The sequence below is a fragment of the Plecotus auritus genome (assembly GCF_963455305.1).
Source record: "Plecotus auritus genome assembly, chromosome: 1".
NCBI classification, from domain to species: Eukaryota; Metazoa; Chordata; class Mammalia; order Chiroptera; family Vespertilionidae; genus Plecotus; species Plecotus auritus.
This window is the reverse complement of record NC_137770.1, coordinates 74897482-74916983: the sequence shown is the minus strand read 5'-3', so window position 1 is coordinate 74916983 and position 19502 is coordinate 74897482. Positions and strand designations below refer to the sequence as shown.

Genomic DNA, 19502 nt, shown 5'->3' with positions numbered 1-19502 from the left:
CTGGCTCCCGGATGCTTCTGAACCACTGCACTCTCCACCTGACCCTGATCTATGCCCTCTGTGCCTGGCCTGGTAATTCAGGAGTTAATCCCTATCAACAAATTCCTCTGGACTTCAAGGGTGAATCCTTTCAGATATGCATTGCAACAGGGATTTCTTGGAGTGGCTAGTGCTCCAAGCCAAGGACAAAAAATTTAATGTAAGGTGAGATTTGGGAGAAGAGAAGCTCCCAGTTTCTTATAAATCTAGCCCTGCTCTTGTTCCCTCTGGGACAAGCTGGTGTGTCTTGCCCAGGCCGATGGTGTGGGGCCTGCCACGCTAGTGAGGATACGTATGTCTAGCCAGAACATTTTCTATTCCTTGGCCCAGTACAGTGTCCAGAAGCTCTAAGTATCTTGGTTATAATTAGCTTTTAATTATTTATTTGCAATGGCCTGGGGACATCATGCTATAGATAGACAATACACAACCTCAATTTAACCATGACCTGCAATTTCAAACTTCTGAAACAGGTCTATAAGCAGTCTTAAAAAAGCTCACCTCTTTTTGCTCCCACCTAACCCCTAGGGTGAGATGATGGCCAAGGCCAGGGACTCAGGGAAGAAAAACCTGATGATCAACCCCCATACAAAGGGGATTTGGTCTAATGAGGCTTCCCTCCACTCCTGTCCTGGAGAGGCCACCTGGGGAGATACCTGGTGAAGGAAAAGAGCCTGTGCCTCCTCCCTTTGTTCTGTTGACACTGAGTCACTGTCCAGCTGGGTCAGAAGAGTAGGGGGGAGGGGAGGAGGGACAGGTGTAGCAGTGACACAGCATCCAGACACACACACACACCAGCAAGCACCTGAAATTAGCCAGCCCTGGAGAACCACTATTCTCCCGAGATGAGAACACCTGATAGCAGCACTTAAAGCACTTGGGTTCAGCAAACCCTTACCTGTGTTGAACACAAGTTGCACACCTCTGCAGTAGCAGGGACTGTGGGCTCCATTTTATTATTTCTTTTAAATTGATTAAGATGTCCTTATCCCCTCATTGCCCCCCTCCCCACTCATGCCCTCACCCCCAGGTGTCTGTGTCCATTGGTTAGGCTTATATGCATGCATACAAGTCCTTTGGTTGATCTTTCCCCCTTACCCCCTCCCTCCCCTACCTTCCCTCTGAGGTTTGATGGTCTGATTGATGCTTCTCTGTCTCTGGATCTGTTTTTGTTCATCAGTTTATGTTGTTCATTATATTCATGAGTAAAATCATGTGATATTTATCTTTCTCTGACTGGCTTATTTCACTTAGCACAATGCTCTCCAGTTCCATCCATGCGTTGCAAATGGTAAGAATTCCTTCTTTTTTACCACAGCGTAGTATTCCATTGTGTAGATGTACCACAGTTTTTTAATCCATTCATCTGCTGATGGGCACTTAGGCTGTTTCCAAATCTTAGCTATGGTAAATTGTGCTGCTTTGAATGCAGGGGTGCACATATCCTTTCTGACTGGTGTTTCTGGTTTCTTGGGATATATTCCTAGAGGTGGGATCACTGAGTCAAATGGGAGTTCCATTTTTAGTTTTTTGAGGAAACTCCATACTGTTCTCCACAGTGGCTGCACCAGTCTGCATTTCTACCAGCAGTGCACGAGGGTTCCTTTTTCTCTGCATCCTCGACAGCACTTGTCATTTGTTGATTTGTTGATGATAGCATTCTGACAGGTGTGAGATGGTACCGCATTGTCATTTTTGCTTGCATCTTTTGGATGATTATGATTTTGAGCATGTTTTCATATGTCTCTTGGCCTTCCTTATGTCCTCTTTTGAAAAGTATCTATTTAGGTCTGTTGCCCATTTTTTTATTGGGTTATCTTCCTTTTGTTAAGTTGTATGAGTTCCCTGTAAATGTTGGACATTAAACCCTTATCGGATATAACATTGGCAAATATGTTCTCCCATACAGTGGGCTTTCTTGTTGTTTTGTTGATGGTTTCTTTTGCTGTGCAAAAGCTTTTTATTTTGATGTAGTCCCATTTGTTTATTTTCTCTTTAGTTTCCATTGCCCTAGGAGCTGTACTGTTGAAGAAATTGCTTCAGCATATGTCTGAGATTTTTCTGCCTGTGGATTTCTCTAATATTTTTATGGTTTCCTGTCTTATGTTTAAGTCCTTTATCCATTTTTGAGTTTATTTTTGTGTATGGTGTAAATTGGTGGTCTAGTTTCATTTTTTTTGCATGTATCTGTCCAATTTTCCCAACACCATTTGTTGAAAAGACTGTTTTGACTCCATTGTATGTTCATGCCTCCTTTGTCAAATATTAATTGGGCATAGTGGTTTGGGTCGATTTCTGGGTTCTCTATTATATTCCATTGATCTATATGTCTGTTCTTGTGCCAGTACCAGGCAGTTTTGAGAACAGTGGTTTTATAATACAGCTTGATATCTGGCATTGAGATCTCTCCTACTTTGTTCTTCTTTCTCAGGATTGCTGCAGCCATTCGGGGTCTTTTTTTATTCCAGATGAATTTTTGGAGAGTTCGTTCTAGGTCTGTGAAATATGCCACTGGTATTTTAATGGGGAGTGCATTGAATCTATAGATTGCTTTGGGTAGTATGGACATTATAATGATGTTGATTCTACCAACCCATGAACATGGTATGATATGTTCTTCCATCTGTTTATGTCTTCCTCTATCTCTTTTTTCAGTGTCCTGTAATTTTCCAAGTATAGGTCTTTTACCTCCTTAGTTAAGTTTACTCCTAGGTATCTTAATTTTTTTGGTGTGATGGTAAATGGGATTGTTTTTTTCTTAGTCTCTCTTTCTGTAAGTTCACTATTGGTGTATAAAAATGCCATAGATTTCTTGGCGTTAATTTTGTATCCTGCTACATTGCCGAATTCATTTATTAAGTCTAATAATTTTTTTGACGGAGTCTTTAGGGTTTTCTATGTACAGTATTATGTCATCTGCGAATAATGACAGTTCTATGTCTTCTTTTCCAATTTAGATGCCTTTTATTTCTTCTTCTTGTCTAATTGCTATGGCTAGCACTTCCAGTACTATGTTGAACAGGAATGGTGAAAGTGGGCATCCCTGTCTTGTTCCTGTTCTTAGGGGAAATGGTTTTAGTTTTTGCCCATTGAGTATGATGTTGGCTGTAGGTTTGTCATATAAGGCTATTATTATGTTGAGGTATGATCCCTCTATTCCCATTTTGGTGAGGGTATAAAGATGAGGAAACCAAGGTCTGTGCCTTGGCCATGGCCCCCAGGGCTGGTGAGTGACAGCTCCTGGACAGGAATGGCCATTGAGCCCCTAGCCTTGGGCTCTTTCCTCGGAACCTGCCTCTCCTTAGGAATTAAGAGATGAGTGCGGCGAAGACTAGTTATATAAGGAAGAGCTCTAACTTTCAGTCATCCTTGCTATAAAGCTAAACCCCTACCCACTTCTCTTTCTCCCCAAGAAGCCCCACACCCATTCAGACCAACCTCTTCCCCCTTCTCGTTGCATTTATGGTGCATGTACTCTAAACATCTCTCTGGAGATCCGAACCCGTAGCGCCACCACTTTTCATAACATCAACACAAGGCAGCTGTTCCTGACACCGTTTAGCTAGGACAGCTCGAAACCAGAGAGCCTGTGAGCCAGGGCTGTGTGGGTGAAAATACCAAGTCCCTTGAGAGCTCACGGCCCCTGTGCTGGCCCCTCTGTCCTCCTGTGGCAGACACTCCACGCCCTCAGCCAAACCAGATGGCAGCAGGCACATCCCTCCCTGGGCACGGCGCTTCTGCAGAAGCACGAAGCTCTGTGTGAAGGGTGACCTAGATTTTTTGGATGAGCGACTGCAATCTATAAATGTCTAACCAAGCGCATGAATTGCCTAAAGTGAAAAAGAGCTTTTAGCTGTGGTGCTTCTGCTGAGCAAGATGCCGGCCTTCCTTGGGGATTGCCATCTCCACTAGACCTGTCACGTCTGAGGAATCGGGGGCCTTAGAAGTCGTGAGGGCAGCTGTCCTCTTCGGTTCTGCAAACTGGATCCAGTTCTGGGGCTGGGGGTTGGGAGGCTGGGCTGGCACTAAGCAACAAGAGGAGGGAGGAGTTGGGGTGGCCCAGCAGACCCAGAGATCTGGCTGGGATGACTCCATGACCTCAGACTCTCAGAGCCATTGCTGGAAGGTAGCACCCATTGAACTTCCTGGGGTGGCTGCTTCTCTGGGGCCCATCCGCCCTGGGAACAATCACATGACCTGGATGGGTAGCAGTGAAGCTGGGGTTTGATTCTTCGGTGATGCAGCCTCATTGGCTCACACACAGGGGTCATCCCCACCACAGCACCACAGGAATGTGCCTGGCGGGGCCAACGGGCAGCAGGGTATGGAGGACACTGAGCTGCCAGCAGGTGGCTGGAGAGAGGCCAGCAAAGGAGCGGACCCAAAGAAAAAGGATGCAAACAAACGGGGAGGACGATCTGGGGCAGCAATTTAGGGAACTTCCTGTAAAACAAGGCTTTGCTGAGACTGATTAGCCTCAAACTCTGTCTTCTCCAGAAACTCAATGTGTGGCTTCTTCCTAAGAGCCCCAGGTAACCCCATTCCAGTGCAGAACAGGGCTGAAGCCACTGGGGTATGTTGACATAAAATAGCAATATACTGAGTACAGTCTTAGCACAAATTGGGCTTTCACCATAAAAACTGTCCCTGGCTTATAGTTCTCTGCGGTGAAGAGTCTTGTACCCAAAACATCATCATATCACCAGGCATCATCACATGAATTGCCTAAAGTGGAAAAGAGCGTTTAGCTGTGTTGCTGAGCCTCGGCTTTCATGACTGAAGTTATTCTGAAAGTCTCCTGTCCCTTCTTTGGTTGTAATTAGGATTCGATTACGTTTGAGGGCATGGAGAAAAGTGCTAGTCCAGTGGTCGGCAAACTCGTTAGTCAACAGAGCCAAATATCAATAGTACAATGATTGAAATTTCTTTTGAGAGCCAAATTTTTTAAACTTAAACTTCTTCTAATGCCACTTCTTCAAAATAGACTCCCCCAGGCCGTGGTATTTTGTGGAAGAGCCACACTCAAGGGGCCAAAGAGCCGCATGTGGCTCACGAGCCGCAGTTTGCCGACCACGGTGCTAGTCAACTGTGACACACTGAACAGTGAATGGTCTTATTTCCCTTGCTGGATCTGGAACACCATTTCACTCATCTCTTTGTTCCCGTTAGTCTCCAGCTATTCCAGATGGGATCTCGATGTTTCATTGCAGCACTGCCTCTAGCCACCACTCAGAGTGGCAGCCCCCTGTGGGTGTCACACTGCCCGTGCGGAGGAGCCCGGACACAGCTTCCCCTCAAGGGTGGTTCTGGCTCCACTGGGGGCCGTCCAAGCTTCCTGTCCCTCCTGGATTTTAAGTGCACCCTGCCCTCAGACCTTGAAGACAGAAAGATTTCTTAGAGTTTACTGAGGTGCTGGAGAGAAACCCGCAGAAGGGCCTGGGGAATGACTGTGAAAAAGAGAATTGCATGGGTCGGGAAGGAACCTCTTACTATCTGAGAGAAAGAAGAAACTGCCCTCTACTCAGGAGCCAGGAGCCAAATAAGAATTTTTCAAACCACCCCAAGTCATGAGCTGGTGCCCTGTCACCGTCTTACAGGAAAAGCCCAAATGCAACACCGAAACTCAAAATGTTGGTGCCAATTGGGAGACAGAAGAACCAGGAGAAATAGTAGGTACTGTTGGAGGAAAGGTAGCATCTGACTGAAGAAATGAACTATATTCAAAGGTTAGCCTGATTCTCTCTCCAAAATACCTACTATTTCTCCTGGCTCTTCTGTCTCTGTGTTGCTCTTTTTGTCCACATACCCGAGTATTTCCTGTGCACCAGAGAGTCTTTGCATGTGTTAACTCTATGAGGTTGGTGGTACTACGGTCATCTAAGGATGAAGAAACAGAGGCAAAGGTAACTTTCCCAAGGTTAGCTGGTAAGTGGCAGACCTGGGACTAGAGCCCAGACTGTGCAGCCCTGGGATAGTTCTGATTGTGTCTGAGCCTCAGTTTGCTCACCTGCGGAATGAGCACTTGACAATGTCCTGCCCCCATCCCTCCCGGCAGGGAGATAATCAGGAGACCAGTCAAGATAAGAAAGCTTTCTTATCTTTTGGGAGAGAACAAAGTCTTGAACTGAGTCTAAACCACTATGATTTCTGGTTGACTCGTGGGTCCCAAACATCTAGGCTGCCTGACAGTTGTCACGTAGGCACATGCAACCCTCAGTCTGTTGTCAAAGCACTACTAACACACATTTATTAGTGCTTTCTCGCTGACTCCCCTCTCCTTGCACGTTAGTTCATTTGAGCCTCAAGATGACTCTGTGGGGGTGGGTATTGTTATTTTGTAGGTGAGGACCTGCCAGAAGTCACACATCTGATGAGTGAGCACTGAGACTTGAGTCCTGGTCGTTTGCCTGGAGCCCTGCCCTTCCCACCCTATCCCCCTGCTTCTCGTCCTGAGAGTTGTAAGGGTGAGAGGCACACCCTTTGCCTTAGCACTTGCGGGTTTCTGGAGCCAGCCTACCCGCTCAATGAGAAGACAAACAGTAATCACCACCCAACCAGGGCCGTGTTGCAGACACCCTCTCTAATTCTTACCACAGCTCTGCTTGGTAGATGTTTCTTCATTTCTCACATGAAGAAACAGACTCAAGAGAGGAAAGAGAACTCATCAGTAGTCCCACAGCTAAGAAATGGCAGTTAGGTGCTGCGGAGGATTGTCCTGGTTCCTTTATCATTCTGATTCTAGGGGATTTTGGTGTGGTAGTCCTGCATTGCCTTTATTTTCCTATATCCTTACCCAATGTGTGAGGATATTTTTTCTAGAGTGGAAGAGAGGGAGGTAGAGAGGTAGACAGACGGACAGACACACACTCACACACACACACACACACACACACACACACACACACACACACACGGAGCGTGAGAGTAGGCCAGAGATGGAACCTGCCACTGAGGTACATGCCCTTGACTGGGAATCGAACCCGAGACCCTTCAGTTCCTGGGCAAATAGATGCTCTAACCACTTAGAAACACTCCCCGGGGCCTGCATTGCCTTTTAAGTGGGGATCCTCCAAGGATAAGGCAAAGGTTGTGTCTATTTCCTATCGGTCCCTACAGCCTGTGGTCTCCGGCTGCACACATTACACTGCGGCCCTTTCCTTCACTCAGATCGCGGATGAGAAGAACAGACATCAACTAGCAACCATCAGTAAACACAAAACAGCCCCTGCACACTAACTAAGAGGAAAGAGTTAAATGTCTTTGGAAGGAAGAAATAGCTAAGGCTTTGTATTCCCAGGATGAGACATGAGGGCGTGCAGGGAACTAATAGTGAAGGGAAAAAAAATAACAGTTGTAAAGAAAGGGTAAAAAGAAGACTTAATAAACTATAAGGACAAAGCAGGAACTAAGATTTAGACTGTTCTTTCCAGGTGTGTTAATGTCACTGGCATTTATTTCCATTTGCAGGTTCAGACAGAGCTGCCCTCTGACACACAACAACAGCCAGAGGTCCCAGAGGTCTTTAGGAACCCTGGATTCTAAGGTCACTGTGCAACAGCGCAAGTCCTCAAGTGAGAAAAGCTTCAAGTTCAGAAAGCCTTTTCTAGGCTTTTGGTTTCGATTAGATTTTCCAAAACATATCTACTGAAAAATTGACATTTTCAGGATGGAAATGGTAAGGGGTGATGCTTGAAGAAGCTAGGATCCTGACTGTCTGTGGGACCTAACAGCTTGTTTCTAAGAGTTCTCCAATTTGTCCTGTTCGACGGACACAACCCCTTGGTCAGCTCCTGGGAGCCCGAGCGGAGCAGGACAGAGAGAAAGCGGAGGCAGGGCCATCAATGCCACACACAAGCCCTGGAAATACCACTGGACAACCCTGCCAGAACACTTCACTTTGCAAAACACTGTCACACGTATGGTCTGCTTTGACTCCCATCTCCCTGCGAGGCAGGCAGGGACGGTGCCTATTTTACGGATGAGAAAGGCACACAAAGGGATGTTCAATCTGTCCAGTGCTCCAATGGGAGGGGCCTGTGCTGTACCAGTTAAGTATGGTGAATATCACCCCAGATAAGCAACTGGCCTAAGGGTAACGCCAGTGGCAAAGTTGGCATTCCAGGCCTACATGCTGCTATCACGAGCCCTCGGTTCTCTGTTGGAAGAGCGCTGTGCTGGGTACTGCAGGGAGCGCAGAGGCACTGGGCTCCAGTCTCAGAAGTACAGGGTCCAGAATGGAGGGAATACGATAAGGCCTGGAAACACATCGCCAAGGCAGTGTGGGCAAGGCGGAACGTCAGATTTCACTAGAGGCAATGGCTCAAGCTTCACAAAGAGTGGCATCTGAGGTGGGCTTTGAAGGAGGGGTCCGATTTGGATAGACTAAGCTGGAGGGGAGGGTGTTCTGGGTGGGGGAGAAATGGTTTCTACTTTTGGATGAGGGAGTTACAATATATTCAGGAGAAGGTGTACCGTTTGGTTAGGTAGGGAGAGAAGTGTGGGAATGGATCAGGGTCAGGGTATGGGGACCTCACATACTAATCGGGGAGTGGCCCTAACTCTGATCTTTACCTTAAAATTCTGCGACAGAAAAAGGAAAGCAGCATCCTCTCACCTAGTACCCTATTCAAATGGCTAGGCTGTTACACCTACAACCTGAGGCCAGGGCTCTTTTCAAGGTGGAACATTCTAAAGGGCCTTGAACTTGATTTTAATTTCTACTTGCATATCTTTCCCTAACTGCATAGCCCCTGAAGAGACACAGCCACCAGGGGAGGACTAGAGAGAGAGTGAATGTATATGTATGTGTGTGCTTGCTGCTACAGTGAGGTCACATCCAAGCATGACATAAAGGGTGGCTTTTGCTGAACTCAGCTGATTTTGTTGTTTAGGAAGCCCGGTTACTTGCAGCAATTCTTTTTCCTCCTCCACTTTGCCAGCGTTAGCATCTTCACCCTCCACATCCTTCCCTGCCTGCTTTGGAAGCCGAGTAACTGTATGGAAGGCCATCCACGCTACAGGGAGCAACGACTCGAGGGTTTCTCAAGTCTGTCACTCACCTTCAGGCAAAGTCAGACCCCCCGAAATGTACAAGAAGCCACCAAGGATGGGTTGGAATTTGGCAAGACTTTGGTGTCCCCTGCTTAGCTGAGTTTTATCACAGTGGGGTAAGTGCTGTTATTTCACCTTTGGTATCTCATATGCACCAGCTGGTACATCTGTCCCTGATCCACGCTGTTGATTTAAATACAACTATGACCTTGTCTCCAGTCCAAATGGATTAGAGAAGACTGTGAAGTAGGTAAGGGTTGCCATGCTTTCCCCACTTGGTGAGTTTTTCCCTTTACCTCCCACCCTCGTGGCTACCCTTGGAAACCAGAGGAAAGACCATGTTAAAGTGTTGGAGACTTCAGTACTCATCAAGTCATATTTGCATAGTAATAGTCACTTGGAGAGAAGATACCATAACAAAATGAAAAAATTCACAATAGGTAAAATTTGGGGAATTTTCCCCCTTTTCTAGAGAGTAGGCTTTGGTGTTAATGGGGAGTTTCAGGGGAAATAAAAACAATGGTTTTGTATCTCAGGATGAATATGCTCTGGCTTATCCAGAAGCAAATAAATATATTAAATCTGACTTTAAGATGTCCTGGGTAGGTTAAAAATAAACAAAACAAAATAAGCCAAACTCCACCTCCACCCCCCGCCCCTCCAACTAAATCCAAGTCCTGATTTCATATCTATCACATCAAGATGTCCAGGAACGGGGCACATAATTTGTATTTTTTGAAATCTTTCTAGGGACCTGATGAGCAATCTGTTTGATTGGGCTGATTTAGCCCATTGAGCCCATTCCTTGCTTGCCCTGCGGTAGTAGGTCTTCAAGCTATGAGTGAGCCCAGGAAGACACTTCCAATTTCAGAAATCAGTGGGGCGGTCTTTCAGTTGTTTTCAGGGTTGGATACAAGGGAAGCATTTAACAAATGGGATTTGGTGCCAGCATTGTCTGTGGTGAGCCAGGGACCAAGATAAAAATGACAGGCCTGGGCTACAGGCAGTTTGCTGTTAGATATTAGCAAAGCAATCTCTTTCTCTCTCTCCCTCTCCCCCCTCCCCCACCCCTTCCCTGCTGCACAGCCATGTTCTGGGATGATACTTTGTTCCTGAAGCCAGAGACCCTGGTCCTTCATACTCTAAAATAAAGGCACCAGTTCTCCTGTGGCCTTCGGCACCCCTGATCTTTGCCTGTGGGGTGTGGACAGCTTCTCTCTCCCCGCTGCCTCTGGTGTCTTGAGGAGGTGTCCACTGGGGTCTATCACTTTATAGGTGTTAATTAGCAAAGGGGCAACAGAAGCTCAATCCCAGATGACTCCGTTCTGCTCTGGACAGGAGCATTGCATCCAGGACAGTGAAACATTTCTCTGTCCCTTTCCCGTCACCCAACTCTTGGGTCTTTTACCACTGACAACACTTGTGCTAAGAGAGGACCCACGGTTATTTTACAGCATTTCAGTAACTCTGGTAAAACAATTGGAACAGCAGCAAAAGGATGATTAAAACGTGAGGGTTCTTGGCAAATTTCAATGAACCCCTCTTCTGAACTGGCATGATCTTGTGAATCAACCTTCAAGTAATTTGCCATTTCACCTCTTTAGTTCTTGGGGTGTTCCAAAGAGTGCTTCATTAGCAGCAGGTCACCTGATTAAATAAGGAGGGTTTTATCTCCCCGCCCTGCCGAGTGAGTCATCAGAAGGGGTCTCTAGTTTCTGAGTTACTAGACATTTGTCCCTCAGATTGCGGCCCTCTAATGTTTGATCACACACAATCACAGAGGGGCCCAGTGGAGTAAATTGGCTGAAGCAGAAGTTAGTCATCGCCACTTGCAACATGCTGCTGCCTTCTAGCAAGCTCGACCTGATGGGCATGAATTGTGATAAGATTTTTCCTCACTTAAAGTTCCTAAAGAAGGAACTTCTATCATTGTTTCTGGTAGGCTGTTTTGGTGTTTGTTTGCTTTTTAAAAATAACTTTCTCTATCAAACCCTTTTAAGATCTAGCATATTTCTATGACCCAGTAAATTTGCTAATATTCCCAGTCAGTTCCTCCAACCATAAAGCCAGCATTAAAAAAACACACAAAAAACAACAGATTAGTTTTACCTGTTTTAGCACTTTATATAATTGAAATCATACAGTATGTATTTTTTTGTGTGTGCAATGCCTCTTTCATGAAGCAAAATGTTTTTGAGATGAAACAATGTTAACTGTATCAGTGGTTCATTCCTTTTCATGGATATATAGGTATTCTGTTGAATAATAACACTGCTTATTCTTTTTGCTGTCAAGTGATATATGGGTTGTTCCAGTTTTAGATTTTTATGGCTAAAGCTCTTATGGACATTCTTGTATAAGTTATATTGCAGACATATGTTTTCCTTCCTCTTCCATAAAGCCCCATAGTGGAATTGATAGGCTACAGGGTAGGTGAATATTTTATTTTATAAGAAATTGCTAAGCAGTTTTCCAAAGTGATTGCATCATTTTACATCCGCATCAATAATGCTTAAGAGTTTTAGATGCTCCACATCCTCACCAACACTTGGTGTTGTATTTTAATTTTAGCCTTTTCAGTGGCTGTAACAGTGGTATCTCATTTTGCTTCTAATTCACATTTTTCAGTGCCTAATGATGATGAGGATTTTTTATGTGTCTATTTGGATTTATGTATCTTCCTTTGTGATGTGTGTGTTTTTGTCCATTTTAATTGTTTTTTTATTATTGGGTCACAGGAGTTTTTTTAAAATATATTTTGAATATATAAAATTCCTGTCAAAGAGTTGTGTTACCGAGTATTTTCTCCCATTTTGTAGCTTTTCTCCCATTTCTTTAATGGCTCTTTTGACAAGCAGAAATTATTTATTTTTTTGAAGTCTTACCTATTAAATACACCATTTATGGTAAATTCTTTGTATCCTGTATAAAAGTACCTACCCAAAGTTTATAAAAACATTCTATTTACCTTTCAGAAGCCTTATTACTTTAACTTTATATTTAGCTCCCTGATTCATTTCAAATTATTTTTTGTGTATGGTGTGAAATACAGTTCACAGTCATTTTCTTTTTCATGGGTAGCAGTTGTTCCATCACCATGTTTTGAAGGGACATTCCTTTTTCCATGACTTACTTTGGTGTCTTTGTTGAAGATTAATTGCCCATATATGTGGATTTATTTCTGAACTCATTATTCTGTTCCACTGATGTATTTGTCTATACTTATATGGTCTAGATTATTATAGCTCTATAGTAAATTTTGACATCAGGTATTGTCAATTTTCCAGCTTCATTCTTCTTTTTCAAGATTGTTTTGGCCTTTTGGCCGGAACCGCCATCTTCCAGTAATTCGCCAAAATGACTAACACAAAGGGAAAGAGGAGAGGCACCCGCAATAGGTTCTCTAGGCCTTTCAGAAAACATGGAATTGTTCCTTTGCCCACATACATACGCAACTACAAGAAAGGTTGATAATGTGGACATCAAGGGAATGCGTGCTATTCAAAAAGGAGTGCCCCACAAATGTTACCATGGCAAAACTGGAAGAGTCTACAGTGTCACCCAGCATGCAGTTGACATTATTGTGAACAAGCAAGTTAAGGGCAAGATTCTTGCCAAGAGAATTAATGGACGTACTGAGCATATTAGGCACTCTAAGAGCCAAGATAGCTTCCTGAAACGTGTGAAGGAAAATGATCAGAAAAAGAAGGAAGCCAAAGAGAAAGATACCTGAGTTCCACTGAAGCGTCAGCCTGCTCCACCAGAGAAGCACTCTTTGTGAGAACCAATGGAAGGGAGCCTGAGCCGCGGGAACCCACCCCCTATGAAGTCATGGCATGGTAAGTGTGGGGGGGAAAGACCTCTGTAGTGTTAAAAAACATGAAAAGATTGTTTTGGCTATTTCAGGTCCTTTCATTTCCACATAAGCTCCAGTTGTATCACCTGAAACTCTAGTGTTGCTGTTTTCTGTCTTTCCGAATTATTGAGTTGTTTTCAAATTCAATGATCGTATTTTTTCCAGTGTCCAATGAAGTATTAAACCCATCCAGTGAATTTTTCCGTTTGGTGTATTTTATTTTTCACTTCTAGAATTTCCATTTTTTAATTGTTTCTATTTCTCTGTTGAGGCTACCCATCTGTTCACCCTACTTTAAGTCTTTCAACATATTTACAAAAGCTGTTTTAAATTCCTTATGGACTAACTCCAACATTTGTGCTATCTCTGAGTTCATTTCTATGAACTTTTTTTCTTCTTATGGGTCACATTTTCCTGCTTCTTTCTGTATTGTAATTTTCCATTATATGCTGGGCATGGCAGATACAATGTTGAGACATTTAATTTACTTGAGCCTTACATTGGTACTATCAAGATCTGGATTTAGGCTTTTCTAGTGTGGGTCAAGGGTAGCTCTTATTCTAAGGCTAGAGTAACCCAACTCCTATGTTGCAGTCTTTTTCAGATCCTAACTGAATGCCCAAGGTGTTATATCTCTCCGTCCTACTGGTTGGAACTGTGATATGATACTTATGAGACTTCCTCTGACTCACAGACCCCCAGTGACTAATTGGTATCATGGAGTCTTAGCATATTCATACACAGTTTAGTATTTGGCCAAAGACTAAAGGAGATCCCTTCTCTCCAGTATCCTATTCCACAATTTCCAGCAATCCCAGAAGCCCTGAACATAAACTCTGTTTCCTCTGCCAAGCAAGATGCTGCTCTCCAGGCCCTCGTTCCCTGTACCAAAATTTGTGCAGTGCCCCCAGGCAAAAGCCAAGATATGTCTTTTCATTTTATCCACAATCCAATAGTTGAAAATAGTTGCTTCACATGTTGTCCATTTTTATTGTTGTTTATAGCAGGAACATAACAACAATACCCAATATTCCATTATGACCAGACTGGAAGTTCTTGTTTTGATTCTGAATACTTTTATAAATGGGAAGTTGCAGTTTCTTGCTGAAATTTGAATCCACTTATATTTTATATCTGTCCTTTTGGAGGTAAATAACTCAGACTAACTCTTTTATGCTTAACACTGTCAAGACTTAACACGTTAACACAGGTTAAGACCAAGAAAAAAGAAAAAGCCACTCAATTGTCTTCTTTTCAGGGACTGCCATCTTATATCCTCGTAATTTTATTTCTGTATCATTTCTTCACTATTCATCTCCTTTGTACTCACTCTAGCTTTCCATTCCTAGCATGAAAAAGAGATTAAACCTGAATTTAATAACACCTTTCATAATAATACAAAAAATGTGTATTAATTTTCATGTTTTTAGAACATGCATTTCAGAAACATTAACTCTTTGCTAAGGGCAAAGAGTTACTATGTGCCAGCATTAAGACTGGACCTCAGAATACAATTGGGGTACTAATCCCTAAATCTGTAAAGTCCATTTCTATTAATGCAATCTCAAATTATTTTAACTTTTTGAGAAGACACATGGCACTATTGGCTTATATTGAATTTACAATCTATTAAAATACTTTGGTATTTTTCACAAGATTAATAATTAATACAGGTTTTTTTCTCCATGCAAAACATATATGAATCAATATTTTAAAACTTAAGTGTAAGACACTTATTCTTACTCATGTGTTGTTTATGAAAGTTCTTTGTTTTGCCTTATTATCTCCTGAATTTTGATTTTCACCTTGTGTATTTACTAATTCCATCAGTGTATCTATCAAAAACAGACTGTGTTTAAGTCTGATGAAAATGTCCAGAACCACTCATAAATGCTTACACCTGCAGAATGACATCCATCTATGTTCATATCTGTATTGCATACACTTTGAGTATGATTATTAACCAGAGATAAATCTGCTTATATAAATTTTTATATAGACTATATTTGCCTAACATTTATTGAGCATTTAATTTTTTACTTTGTAGTAGAGCCTGCAAGTACCCCACCTATACATTCTCAGGCCTTACCACTATAGTGCATACCCACTCAACTTCCATATTCCTGAGGACTTTCTCTGGAGGCCCATCCCACTCCAACCTGTGTGCAAGGAATTAACATCTCTTACAAGCAGCCCTTAACCAATGACTGATGGAACTTGGTATATAAATGCCCAGCTTCTTTGCCTTGGGTCGGAACTCCTCTATCCTGACCCTGAGTAATAATTCACTTGACAATGCACTCTTTATAAGCTTCCTTCCCTGTCCCTCTACCAGTTTTTCCTAATATCATCTCCCAAAGTAAACTATTTGTATTTAAATCCTTGTCTCAGGATCTGTATGTGGGAAAACCCAAACTAAAAAAATCTTATTTAATTTTCACCCTAACTAAAATTTTTCAAATTATCCTGTTTGCAGATGGAAAAATTGCAAAGAAAAAAGTTATAGTAAGAACATGTGTAACTACAGTAATAAATTAAGGGATACGCACATGCTGTAAAATATGTTGTCAAAAATATGTGTAAGGGGGTGAGCAAAAATGTGTTTTTAGAATGCATTTGAACTTAAATGACAATGAACTTAAAACAGACTGTTAAAACATCACTTGTAATATATGAATCTTATGGTAACCACAAATCAAAAAACTATAATAGACACATAAAATAAGAAAAATAAATGCAAATAAATCACTAAAGTCATCAATGTACAAGAAAGAAAGAGAAGAAAGGAACAAAGGACAACAAAAAGCAAACAGAAAACAATTAATAAAATGGCAATTAGTTCATACCTATCCATAATTACTTTAAACATAAAAGGACTAAATGCTCCTATCAAAAGACATAGTGTGATTGAATGTATATTAATAATCAAGACCCATGTATATGCTACCTACAAGCAACTGACTTCAGATTAAAAGACATAGACACACTGAAAGTGAAGTAATGAAAAAATATATTTCATACACAGGAAACAAAAAGAAAGCAGAGGTAGCAATACTTATATCAGACAAAGTAGAATTTAAAACAACAACTGTAACAAGAGACAAAGAAGGGACTTATCTAATACTAGAGGCCTGGTGCACAAAATTCGTGCACGGGGAGGGGGGTGTCCCTCAGCCCAGTCTGCACCCTCTCCAATCTGGGACCCCTCGAGGGATGTCCGACTGCCTGTTTAGGCCCGATCCCATCGGACTGCTGGCTCCCAACTGCTTGCCTGCCTGCCTTTCTGATTGCCCCTAATCACTTCTGCCTGCCAGCCTGATCACTCCCTAATCATTCCCCTGCCAGCCTGATTGATGCCTAACTGCTCCCCTGCCAGCCTGTTTGCCCCTAACTGCCTTCCCCTGCAGGCCTGGTCACCCCTAACTGCCCTCCCCTGCAGGCCTGGTCACCCCTAACTGCCCTCCCCTGCAGGCCTGGTACCCCCCAACTGCCCTCCCCTGCAGGCCTGGGTCCCCCTGAACTGCCCTTCCCTGCAGGCCTGGTCACCCCCAACTTCCCTTCTCTGCCAGCCTGGTCACCCCTAACTGCCCTCCCCTGCAGGCTTGATCGCCCCCAATTGCCCTCCCTTGTAGGCTTGGTCCCTCCCAACTGCCCTCCCCTGCTGGCCTGATCGCCCACAACTGCCCTCCCTTGCAGGCCTGGTCCCTCCCAACTGCCCTCCCCTGCTGGCCATCTTGTGGTGGCCATCTTATGTCCACGTGGGGGCAAAATCTTTGACCACATGGGGGGCAGCCATCTTGTGTGTTGGAGTGATGGTCAATCTGCATATTACTCTTTTATTAGATAGGATAGAGGTCTGGTGCATGGCTGGGGGCCAGCTGGTTTGCCCTGAAGGGTGTCCCGGATCAGGGTGGTGGTTCCCTTGGGGCGTGGGGTGGCCTGGATGAGGGGCCTATGGTGGTTTGCAGGCCGGCCACGCCCCCCGGCGACCCAAGCGGAGGCCCTGGTATCTGGGGTTTATTTATCTTCTACAATTGAAACTTTGTAGCCTGGAGTAGAGCCAAGCCTTCTGCTCCCTCTGTGGTGGCAGCCATTTCTGTTGGGATTTATTTATCTTCTATAATTGAAACTTTGTAGCCTTAAGCGGAGGCCAAGGCAGGCCAGGGTGTGCAGAAAGCTTGGCTTCCTCCATCGCCGGGGGCAACCCTAGCCTCCTGCTCTCTCCAGCTCCATGGCTGCCGCCATTTCTGTTGGGCTTTATTTATCTTCTATAATTGAAACTTTGTAGCCTGGAGTGGAGGCCTGGGCCCGCCAGGGTGTGCGGAAAGCTTGGCTTCCTCCATTGCCGGAGAAACCCAAGCCTCCTCCTGCTCTCTGTGGCCACAGCCATCTTGGTTGGGTTTATTTGCATATTCACTCCTGATTGGCTGGTGGGCATGGTTTGTGGGTGTAGCGGAGGTAAGGTCAATTTGCATATTACTCTTTTATTAGATAGGATAATAAAAGGGTAATATGCAAATTAACATCACTCTGCAACAAAGATGGCAGCACCGATAGCATCCCGTGGCCTGGCCGCAGAGAGAGGGAGGGCTGGGGGCATGCTCTGAGCCACCGCCATGTGGCTCAGGGCACACCCCCAGCCCAGTGGACAGAAGCCCAGCAGACACAACGCAGGGCTGCTGGGCTGGGGGCGTGTCCCTGGTGGCCGCTGTGCAGCTTGGGGCACGCCCCCAGCCCAGTGGACAGAAGCCCAGTGGACACAACGCAGGGGGTCCTGTGCACATGAACTGCAGAGGAAACACCTTTTCTGACCGCTCATTGGCTAAGCTCCCTGTACATCACCACTCACAGTATTCTTGGTAACTTGGGTAATAAGAATCCAAGAAGGTGATCTAGGGTTTTTCCACCACACTTCTGGAGGAAAAAACAAAGATCTGCTGCTGGAGGGGCTAAGAAATGTCATATCCTGCCCTAGCCAGTTTGGCTCAGTGGATAGAGGCTCGGCCTGCTGACCGCAGGGTCTGGGTTTGATTCTGATCAAGGGCATGTACCTAGGTTACAGGCTCCTCCCTGGCCGGGACCCAGGTCAGGGCTCATGCAGGAGGCAACCAATCAAAGTGTCTCTCTCACATTGATGTTTCTCTCTGTCTTTCCCCCTCTCTCTTCTAAGCTCTCTAAAAATCAATGGAAACATATCCTCAGGTGAGGATAAAAAAAAAGAAAGAAATGTCATATCCTATGAAAGAGACATCTTGAAAATGCCTAAAGAAAGTTGTCATTTTTTCATGGTGAAGGGACTGGAGTCCGTGTTGATGAAAACACCTTGGCGGCTGCGGCAGTGGCAGCAGCAGCGGGGTGATGGGGCTGGCACCTTCCCCTGATTAGCCTGGTCACCTCCCGCAGAGGGAGACCAGACTGTGGCTTAGGCCCGCTCCCCAAGGGGAGCGGGTCTAAGCTGTCAGTAGGACATCCCCTGAGGGCTCCCAGTCTGTGAGAGGGGAAGGCTGGGCTGAGGAACCGCCCCCCCCCCCAAGTGCACGAATTTCGTGCACCAGGCCTCTAGTCTATATAATAAAAGCCTAAGCAACCGTTAGGGCGGAATAACCAGAACGACCAGAACAACTGGTCACTATGATGTGCACTGACCACAAGGGGGCAGATGCTCACCACAGGAGCTGCCCCCCTGGTGGTCAGTGCACTCCCAGCAGGGGGAGCGCCACTCAGCCAGAAGCCGGGCTCATGGCTGGCAAGCGCAACTGCAGTGGCAGGAGCCTCTCCCACCTCTGCAGCAGTCAGACATCCCCTGAGGATTCCTGGACTGCGAGAGGGCGCAGGCCAGGCTGAGGGACCCACCTTCCAGTGCACAAATTTCATGCACCAGAACTCTAATATAATGATGAAGAGATCAATCTAACAAGAGGATATAACACTTGTCAACATCTACACACCCAATGTAGCAGCACCAAAACACACAAAGCAAATATTAACAACATAAAGGAAGAGATAAATAGTAATACAATAATAGTAGGGGACTTTAATACCCTACTTTATCATTGGATAGAACATCTGGGCAGAAAAAAACAAGAAAAGAGTGTCCTTAAATGACACATTATACCAGGTAGAGTTAATAGATATCTATATAACATTCCCCAAAAATCAGCAGTAGAGATAGTCCAAGTTTGGCAAAAAAATCAACCCTCAGGAAATTTAAGAAGATTGAAATCCTATGGAGCATTTTCTCTAATAACAATGGTATAGAACTAGAATCAATTACAAGAAAAAACTGAAAAAAATATAAATAGAGGGTAAACAACAAGCTACTAAATAATCAATGGGTTAATGAAGAAATCAAGGAGGAAATAAAAAAATATCTTGAAACAAATGAAAATAAAAACAAAATTCTAAAATTTTGGGGACACAGTAAAAGCAGTTCTAATAGGGAAATTCATAGCAATGCAGGCCTACCTGAAGAAATAAGAAAAATATAAAATAAATAATCTAAACTTATATCTAAAGGTACCAGAAAAAGAATAACAAATAAAGTCCAAACAAAGGA

At 44.2% G+C, this 19502-nt stretch overlaps 1 protein-coding gene and 1 pseudogene across 4 annotated transcripts in view; one reads left to right on the top strand and one right to left on the bottom strand.

Moving 5' to 3' along the window:
- Window positions 1-19502, bottom strand: part of RASGRP1 (RAS guanyl releasing protein 1) — an 83327-nt gene that overhangs the window by 47691 nt on the left and 16134 nt on the right. The window lies entirely within an intron of this gene.
- Window positions 12448-12933, top strand: LOC308254218 (large ribosomal subunit protein eL21-like; annotated as a pseudogene). The gene has a single exon. The product of its transcript is annotated as a large ribosomal subunit protein eL21-like (transcript).